This window comes from Lepidochelys kempii, chromosome 6, assembly GCF_965140285.1.
Source record: "Lepidochelys kempii isolate rLepKem1 chromosome 6, rLepKem1.hap1, whole genome shotgun sequence".
NCBI lineage: Eukaryota > Metazoa > Chordata > Testudines > Cheloniidae > Lepidochelys > Lepidochelys kempii.
The window spans coordinates 66,699,080-66,708,221 of NC_136385.1; positions in this window are offsets into that span (position 1 = coordinate 66,699,080).

Here is a 9,142-nt window from a genome sequence, read left to right on the forward strand (position 1 = left end):
TAGATTAGCTAGTACTACTTGTCAAGATGATGTATTGAAACTAGAGCTGAGTGAACTATTAGTTATTTACATTGCAAAGTTTATTACAAAAATTTATTTACATTACAAAATTTAGCCCCCTTTTTGTTAATGAATTCGTCACAAGCTGATCCTGATCTTTTGTCCTCCTAATGTGTTGGTTATTGCAGAAATTCACCATGTAATAATTTAGATGAATAATTTTTAGCTCCTGGGTTGTCTGTGAGCTGTTTACTCTTCACAGTGCGTAGCTCATCACCACATCACATGGTATTGTTTCAGCTCCCCTGATTGGATAACAAATATTTTAAATAAGAGACCAACCAATAATGAGCTTCAGGTATAAATCTTCTTCCAAATAACCATTCCTGCTCCAATCAATGAATATTTAGGATTCAAATATTTTTACAACTAGGCAACAACTGTCTGCACAGTTGATCGCAAATCATCACACACCTCAAACTGCACTTTTATTTGTGGGAAAATGTTAATGGATCTTTGTTTTTACTATTCAGCCTGCTCTAGGGGTCTGGCTGGAGCAGTGGCTGGAGCCAGGAGATGTTGCTAGTATTCAGCACAACATTTTTCTTGTGGTGCCAATTTCCACTTCCTCTTGACGTGTGCCTGACTTACAAGGTTGACTCCAGTGCCAGCCACTTCATCTTACCAGACCAAACCCTTGCCTCAAAACACACCTTTCCTCAGATTGCCCTTAGTGCTGGCTCGAGGGCTGATGCTTGTACTTCCACTGGGGTTGAAGGAGTTACTCTCGAATTTCACCACACTAACTCAGGGCAGGATTTAGTCCAATATCTTCAGTTCCTGGGGTTGAGAGGCTACATCCCTTACTGGCAGGTGCAGCAGCTCTTTCAATCCACAATTCATTTTTTTTTTTTGGTGGTTTGAAACAATTATTTTTTGTTTAATTCTCAGTGAGAGCTGGTCTAGAGTTGAGGCGTGACGGTATAAACTGCTTGGCGGTAGGAACAAGGCCTGGGGGCAACACACACATTTATGGTTGATAATAATTTAAGACAGACAACTCTTTATTATCCACAGATGTTTTGTTTCACCTCATCTCTACAACCCAGGACATAAAATTGTGCCTAATACATGTAAGAAATGCTCCCAGGCATTTCACTCTTTTTTCCCATTCTATATGTGCATAAACCATGTCTCTCAGTCAGGAAGAAATAAATTAGTACAACACGGGTAGATTAAATATTTTATTTCTCAACAATCTTAAGATGTTTTTGGCAGGTACCAACCCAGGCTGGCAAGTATCCAAACCTGCCAATGAAAAATGTACCTTACTTTAGGTTAGTCTCATGAATATTAAAGATACTGGACTGCAGTTTACATTCCCACAGTACAGACCTGAATTTCACGTTTTAATACTGGACTCCAGCACATGTGATTTTTCAAGTGTTACCTGACAGACCTAGTAGAAGACAATTGAATACCAATTCTTGACTATTTCTAACAACATACATTTATCTTCATTTTCATAGATGGATCACACGCATATCGGACCATGACAACTGTAGCCGATAATTATTCGTTTTTATTATGTGTGTGCTAAAACAAAAGCCTTTGTAAAATGTTCCCTTTCAGCACCTCAATGTAGGGTAATAGTATTAACAGGACCCAGTGTGATCCTATCTTCAGTTTTCGGTCATTGCTTCCAGATCAAGGACCCACCCACTCATCCATTCTTTGCGCACTCAAAAACTGAAGCCACCTCAAACTCCCATTGAGTTTACTGGCATTATATGGTGAGCAAGAGATGCAGGGCTGGTGCTCAGTTTTTCATAGCAAGAGATTTTTTTTCTACCTGTCAATGCAACAAACAATCCATGATCTTAAAGTCCAACTGAGTTCTTCCTTCCTCAAACTTCATCACAAGTTAGAGATTCTGCAACTAGGACTTAGCTGAAAATCACACGCACGCTTTCCCAAAGCATTGCCAGGGCAATGTCACCTACTGACACACAAATCCGTTAGCACCATGGTTGTTTGGGAGAATCACTGGGAGCAGATAGAAACTGGCCCCTTCCTATGCGGTCTCTCTCCATACCCATCCAAGACACTTCTACTGTAATTTTGTTTTGTTTTTTTAAAGAATTTCATGTGGTTTCCCCTCCCAAATCTCAAAATGACGCAGGTGTTGAAGTGTATGTTGGCTGAAGTAGCCAAGCCGGCAGCAGGATTAAACTGGATTCTCTCATTAAGCACACTCACAGACATGTAACAGCTCCCAACACTTTCCTTTCTCTTCTGGTGCCAGTTGCTCCCCTAACTGCCTTAGAGCGGTTTCAAATATGCATTACTTTTACTCACATCTTTCCCTTTCATTCAGCACTCAATACAACACTGAAGACCCGATTGTCCCCATACAGGCCACAAATAACTGAAGTCAATGAAAGTTACTTGTGTCTGATGGGGTTAGAAGAGTGAGCCATTTTCATTCAAACCTGACCTTGGATCACCTGGATTTGGGTTTCATTAGCTATATGTTTCTTAAAGCTCTGCTTTTCTTCCTCATTCAGCTTTCATCAGGCAACTCTTCATTTCAGCATCTGAAGGGATTGGATACGTGGCATTTACAGTATTAGGAAGATTTCAGCTGGAGAACCCTAAAAGTGCAGTTTTACTTTGAAAAGTGACTTTGCAAAACCAAAAACAAAACAAAAACTGGCATCATGGGTCAGTGACTCCAGAGCAAATGAGCTCAGTTTACAAGGAAAATGCTGGTTTCTCTAACAGCCAGCTCTGCAAACACACACAAGGCTCAGAGCGTGACTGGGCTCTTCACACAGACCACCACTAGCAATAAAGGTGCTGCAGGGCAAATTGTATCCTTGGTGTCACCTGTGCAATCCCACTGGCATTCACTAATGATCCCAGTGATAGCTGTACAGCCCCATTAGCTTTATTCACAGGGTTGGCCCTGTAATTGGAGTTCAGTGGATGACTCAGAAAGGCAGATGAGAATGCAGTCCCCCCACTCTGAGCTGTGCTGTCTCTGCAAGGCTAACAGGAGTAAAATCTTTTAACCACTGAAGCCAGCAAGTCTGGCTATGACACAGAGAAGGGCAGACCTGTTAAAGAAGAAAATGTCAGTCTCTATTCAGAGTGGAGCTACACTTTTAGCATTTAATTTAGGGGTCAATAGTTACGTTGCTAAGTTTAACATGTGGGGGGGGGGGTTCATGTCACAGGTATTTAATGATTTTTGAAGGCTCTACACACTGGCCCCTGAGAACGTAACATAACATGTTAATTTAAACAATTGATGGCCCAAACATCGTCTTCTCTGTGCTACCCCAAGCTGCCACCGGAAAACTCTCCATACAAGTGATCTCCAGGAGAACAACTTCTGGACCAAAAGGATGGACCTTGCACAATGTTCAGAAAGTCAAACTCAGGGTCTGGTAGGGAGCCATATGGAGCATATTCCATAGCCAGGGACTCTCTCTTGAACATGTGTTTCATCCACCCTTCAAGACTGCATATCTAGGGACTAAAAACAAGACTGCCTCTGCTGATCTTGGCTGTTGTGATGGTGCACAGTGGACAAGGTGGTCTTTAAGGTAGCTCGGTCCCGTACCATAGGAGGGGCTGTATAGATACCTTACATTGCCCTTAGAAACAAATAGGAACTCAGGCAGTTCACAAAGCACAGGAATAACATGCTCACATCAACTCACTCCACTAAGCAGACAGACCACCTTTTGTATTAGTGGTATGGTAGCTTCGGAGTAATCGTCAAGTAACTTGGCAGCTCCAGCTAGGGTGCATGGCAGTAACCCAGCCTGGACGTGGCAAAGGCATGAATGTCTGTGGCTAGGTCTGGTGCACGTACTGCTGAAAAAAGCTGCCACTCACACAGTACCCAATGTCAGAGTTTCTGAAGCCAGCTTAAGTATTAAGGTTTATTAAAATGACAGAATAGAGGATCCACTTGTGAGCTGTTGAGAGCCCAAAACAGGCAGGGACAGGGACTGATTCCTTCTTCCCCACTCACCCTGGAGACCCCACCAGTGGGGTTGCAGTGAGCCTAAAGGACAGGCTGCTTTTGTCTACCATTCCCCCCTCTACACGTTTCTCTCTCTTCTGTCTGATCAGTTTCGTAACTCACTATGTTCCAAATACTCAGGGTGTGGGGACACATGAAGGTGGTTGTAGCCATGGCAGTCCCAGGCTATTAGAGAGAAAAGGTAGGTGAGGGAATATCTTCTACTGGACAAACTTCAGCTGGTGAAAGGGAGTGGGGGTGTGACTCCAGCAAAAATGGAATGCTCTTTAATGGAACTCCACTGAACTTTACACATGCCATTTTAAAAACAAGAGACCCTGAAACATATGCCTGTGAAGAGGGCCTCTCTTTCCGAATAGCCTTTGTGTACAAGTCACCAAGGAGGCCCAACGTGCCACTCATAAATGAAGTGCAACTCGGGAAGACAAGGAGTGTGGTGCCACAAAGGCAGACAGAGAATTAATGTCTGACTCAAGATCAATGGGATCTGAGATGCAAACCTGCTCAGGGGAATTAATGAGAAATACAGAAGAACTTGTGATCAAGTGACTGAAGTCGAGGCAGGCAGAAACAAAACATCCAGATGTACTAACTGATATACATAAGAGACTTGAAAGGCAACAAGCTTGATTTGGAGCTTAAAAATAAATAAATAAAATAAAGGATAATCTGGAGAATAAGGAAAGAAAAAATAATAGAGGGTTGAAGGCACTCACAGAGGAATATCAAAGGGAACCCTACAAATGTAAGGAAACCCTGCTAAGAGAACCCTTGGTGAAGGAGAAAGGAGCTCCTGTGTATATAGCCAGAGCACATACCACCATTTCCACAGGCAGCTGCCAGGTTCTGCCCTAGGTAGAAGACTGTCAGCTGCACTACCATGAGGGCAAGAATCACTTACCTCTCTGCAGGATTGAGACCTAAGTCTGTATGAGTTCAGGTCCTTAATAAGAATCATTGGAGCACCAAGTTCCCCACTGGAGGCACACGGACAAAGTGTGGTTAAGTTTCCAAGATGCCTTCACTTACATTAAGAATGAGAAGGGAGCTCAGCAGGATCCCTGAAATGCTGTTCCAGGCCAATATAAATCCCGTTTGGGTATCCAATTGACATTGTTGTACTACAGAACTGTAGCAGAGCATGAACAGTTCCTAGAGGAGCTGGAATTGTGCTTCAAGAAGGCAAGAAACAGGACTAGCAGAAGGTCCCTGTTGAAGTGGCAGCAAGTCACAGCCCAGAGGACCAGTAAATGGAACAGATGTCTTCCAAAGAGTACATATGGTGACAGACAGAAGTGAGGGTAGAGACAGGAAGGATAAGTAGGAAAGAGAAGATGCTGGCTGTTGGGGAGAAAGTTTCTAGGACACCGATGTTCTATTTGTTCCAAGCTTTCCATTTTAGCTTTGATTATTAGGAGTTGTATTGGCACACACATTGTTCGCTATAGCAAACAAAGGGCAGAAAGAGCACTAGGAATGGGATGACAGGAATGAGTTGGAGTATACTCCCTGTCAGCTGGTCTGGCAGATGAGGCAACACACTGGAATGGGATGGAATAGGATTTTATTTTTAATTGATTTCATTTTTAAAGGATTTTCCCCAGCATACTGGTTGCCAACTAGGGAGGGTAGCAAGGGAAACCTTTCTGGGAGAAGGGAAGACTCCTATAACTAATCCTCTGCTACAACCCAAAATGTGTAAGTTGTGAGTTTTTATACCTCCAGTGAAATAGAGATAAATGAAGACCAGATTATTAAAGTGTATTGCAACTACTCATTTACCTATTCTCACTAAGGACCAAAAAGGGGTTTCAGAAGCCATCAGTGTAGAAGAGATTTGTATTGCCAATAAGCAAATAATAGAATAGACTAGGAGCCTGTAGGGAAGACTCCAGGTTCTGATGAGTTCTCATGTCCATATTACCAAGATCCAGCAAAGAATCTCACTCCCAATCTTTTAATTGTATTTAAATAATTTCCCAGACTTATCTCAAATTCAGACTGGTTTCCTGATGCCTCCTCCAGAAACGTTTTCTTCCCAGCAACCTAGATTCCTCCTTCCAGCTTCCATTGCTACACTTGCCAAGGTGCTTGCTAATAGGCTAGATTCTGCTACTACTATTAATTAATAGAGACCCAAAGATTATCCTAGACTGCAGATTACCTGGTAACTCTTGCAGATGTCATCTAGTCGACCCAGGCAAAGAGTACACCTGTCACGTTGCTGTCACACAATGAAGAGAAGGCATTTGAACAGGTTGAATGGAATTATTTTTTGAAAGTGCTGGATGGCATGGGGATGGAAAACACATTTAGGAAATGGATGGAATCCCCATATGACCTCAATCCAGCTCTTAAACACAAGCTTAACTATAAACAGGGGAGTGGTCACAACTTCAAGCATGTGAGATTTCAAAATGGAAGCCCCAGAACTTGCAAAATATTATGGGGCAGAACAATTATAGGCCTTGCTGGTGTGGGTATAGCAAACACTGGATAAATATGGAACAAGATTTCACTGCTCCCTTAAAGTCAATATAATAATTTTCAGCAGACATCTGTTCAAAGGGACTCCTATCCAACAGGATATCTTACTTCAGAAATCTGGGACAAAGCCTGATACCTAGACATGCTTCTTTCCCTTGAATAATTAGATGCAATCTAAGCTTCCCTCCCGGAGACACTGATCCCATATTATTAACAATATGGTGGTGGAAATGGGTCTGCAAAAAGCAGGACAGTTAATTGTGTGTGGGGGGGGGGGGTGGACAATGGACCTGTAGATATTACAGAGAACATTCAACATAGGGCAAAATGCCAATATTTAATTATATGCAATTAGAACAACATGGGCTTATAGGTTCATGCCATACCTCTTGCTGTCAGGATGCAATTGTGCCTCACTTTCCACATTGGTAGACAGTCTGTATTTTACTGTTAGTGTAGTTTACCTCTCTTTAGCCCTGATTCAGTAAAGCACTGAAGTACAGTCCCAATGGGATTTAAGCAGATGCTTTGTTTTAAGCATGTACTTCAGTGCTTTGCTGAATCAAGGTCTGTCCATAGAGTTACTCTCCTATTGTGGATATTTTAGCCCTTCAGACAAAACTTAGAAGTCCACCCTTCCAGGGTAATAAAAGTACAAACAAAACCACAATCCTTAACTCTCCCCAGGCCACAGCTCCTTCTCTAGGATTCATGTGACCTTCTTGACTCTCTGGGTCTACGTAGTCCTTAAAGGGACCGTACTCTCTGTTATTGGGTCTGAGTCTCATTCTGGTGGCATCGAATGGCCTTCAGGATAGCAGAAACAGCCCTAAGAGGATGCCTGGTCAGCATACAGCCCTTATGCTGGCTGTACATCAGTTCTGCTCCTAACCCCTAGTACAGATGGCTAGTTTTTAGCTCTCCCTTCTCTATATGGTTAAACTGTCCTTTTTATATGTGAAATGTTTTGGATCAAAGAGTTTACAGGATATGCAACAGAGTGATAAGAGCAAGGCTAATGGTAATGAAAGTAAATAGATTGTAATAAGTGATACCGAACGCATGATTTGATTCCAGTGAATAAGTAGTGAGCTGTGGTTTATTAAATAAAACACTGGCTCTCCACTAAAGAGCGTCCTCCCATTTAATCACCTCTCCTAGAGCTGCATTCAGATTACTACCCTGCGAACAAGCAATTCACGACTTACACAGGAAAGATCATGGACCGCTACTCACAAACCATTTGGCCTCGGCACAGGGGCGCAGAGTGCCTTTTTTTTTTTTTATTGCGAGAGAATGGGCTAGAGTTAAAAGAAAAAATAGCCACTGTTGCCTATTGTCTCAATGAGGCATTATGTCTCATGACTAAATTTGCCCACTTTTAATAAAGTGAGAAAATAATTTCTATTCCAAACTCAGTGTTTTTTATTAATGCAATCTCTACATTTTGGAGGAGGAAGGGGGGGGAAGATGGGGTTTCAAGCCCCTCCCCAAGCCCCCAGTTGTCTACATCCTTTCATCTAACCAGTATCTTCCCATCTTGTGAGTAGTCAAGACTTCTCGAGCAGGATAATTCTTTATAGAGAAGAAAGAGTGACATACACCCTGGGTGGCCTTTCCTCATCTATTTAGAACAGGTGCATCATTTCTGTTAATACTGAAACTATTCAAACTGTCCAGCCAAAACACTTCTCCCGCCTCTGCTTCCCTTCCCGCGCCCCCACTTCCAGAACCAACGTTTCTCTCACCCTGTATCAAACACCCTCAAATCTTTTTTGCAAGTCCATGTGCTTGGCTATCACTCACTGGGAAAGTGTCATTTCAAAGCAGTTGGCTTGGAGGGGCTCTCTCTGCATGTCTGGTTTACACAATAATCACTTTGCAACCCGTTACATTCAGAACAGGAGCACTGCTTTGGAGCCAATAGGGGAGTTAACCTAGGAATGGCTGAAATACTTCACTTAGCTGCCTTAAACCTTGGGTTCACAAGCCTACCCTGTTCAGATATCTGGAGGATCTCCTGCAATAACATGTACATTTAACCCTTTAATGGCTTCCAGGTATTTATTTCACTGTTAGATGGGGCTGCATGGCAACAGACCATTTTGCAAATTTGCTCTCATAGGTGGTTTTCCCCCTCCCCACCAGTCCGCCACTGAAAAGGGGTACATGTCACTTTTGTGACTAGTCCACAACATGCAAGTTGCTCATTTTTAAAAACAATGAATTTAGAACTCCCAGGGGGCTCATGAACAGAAACTCCGGATGGAAAAATCCCTCATTTGTTGTGCGTTTCATAAGACATATGGTGCATAGTGTTGCAGTGACTTGAGCCAAGGAAGAAGCACTGCCACAACCATCTTGACAGAGGTAAACCTGGGGCATGATCCTCAAAACCTTCAGCTCCTGGGAAGCCAATGGACCTTCTGCTCAAGGAGGGCTCGATGCAGAAATTAGGGATTTCCTCCTAGGGTGATGCAGTACTCTGATCAGAGGCAGCTCAGGAAACCCCTTTTCATTTGTACAAACCCCAAAACTCTATGCATAACTGGAGTGAAGCTAAAAAGAGTTCAAGATGTGTTTGACTAAAATCAGGGA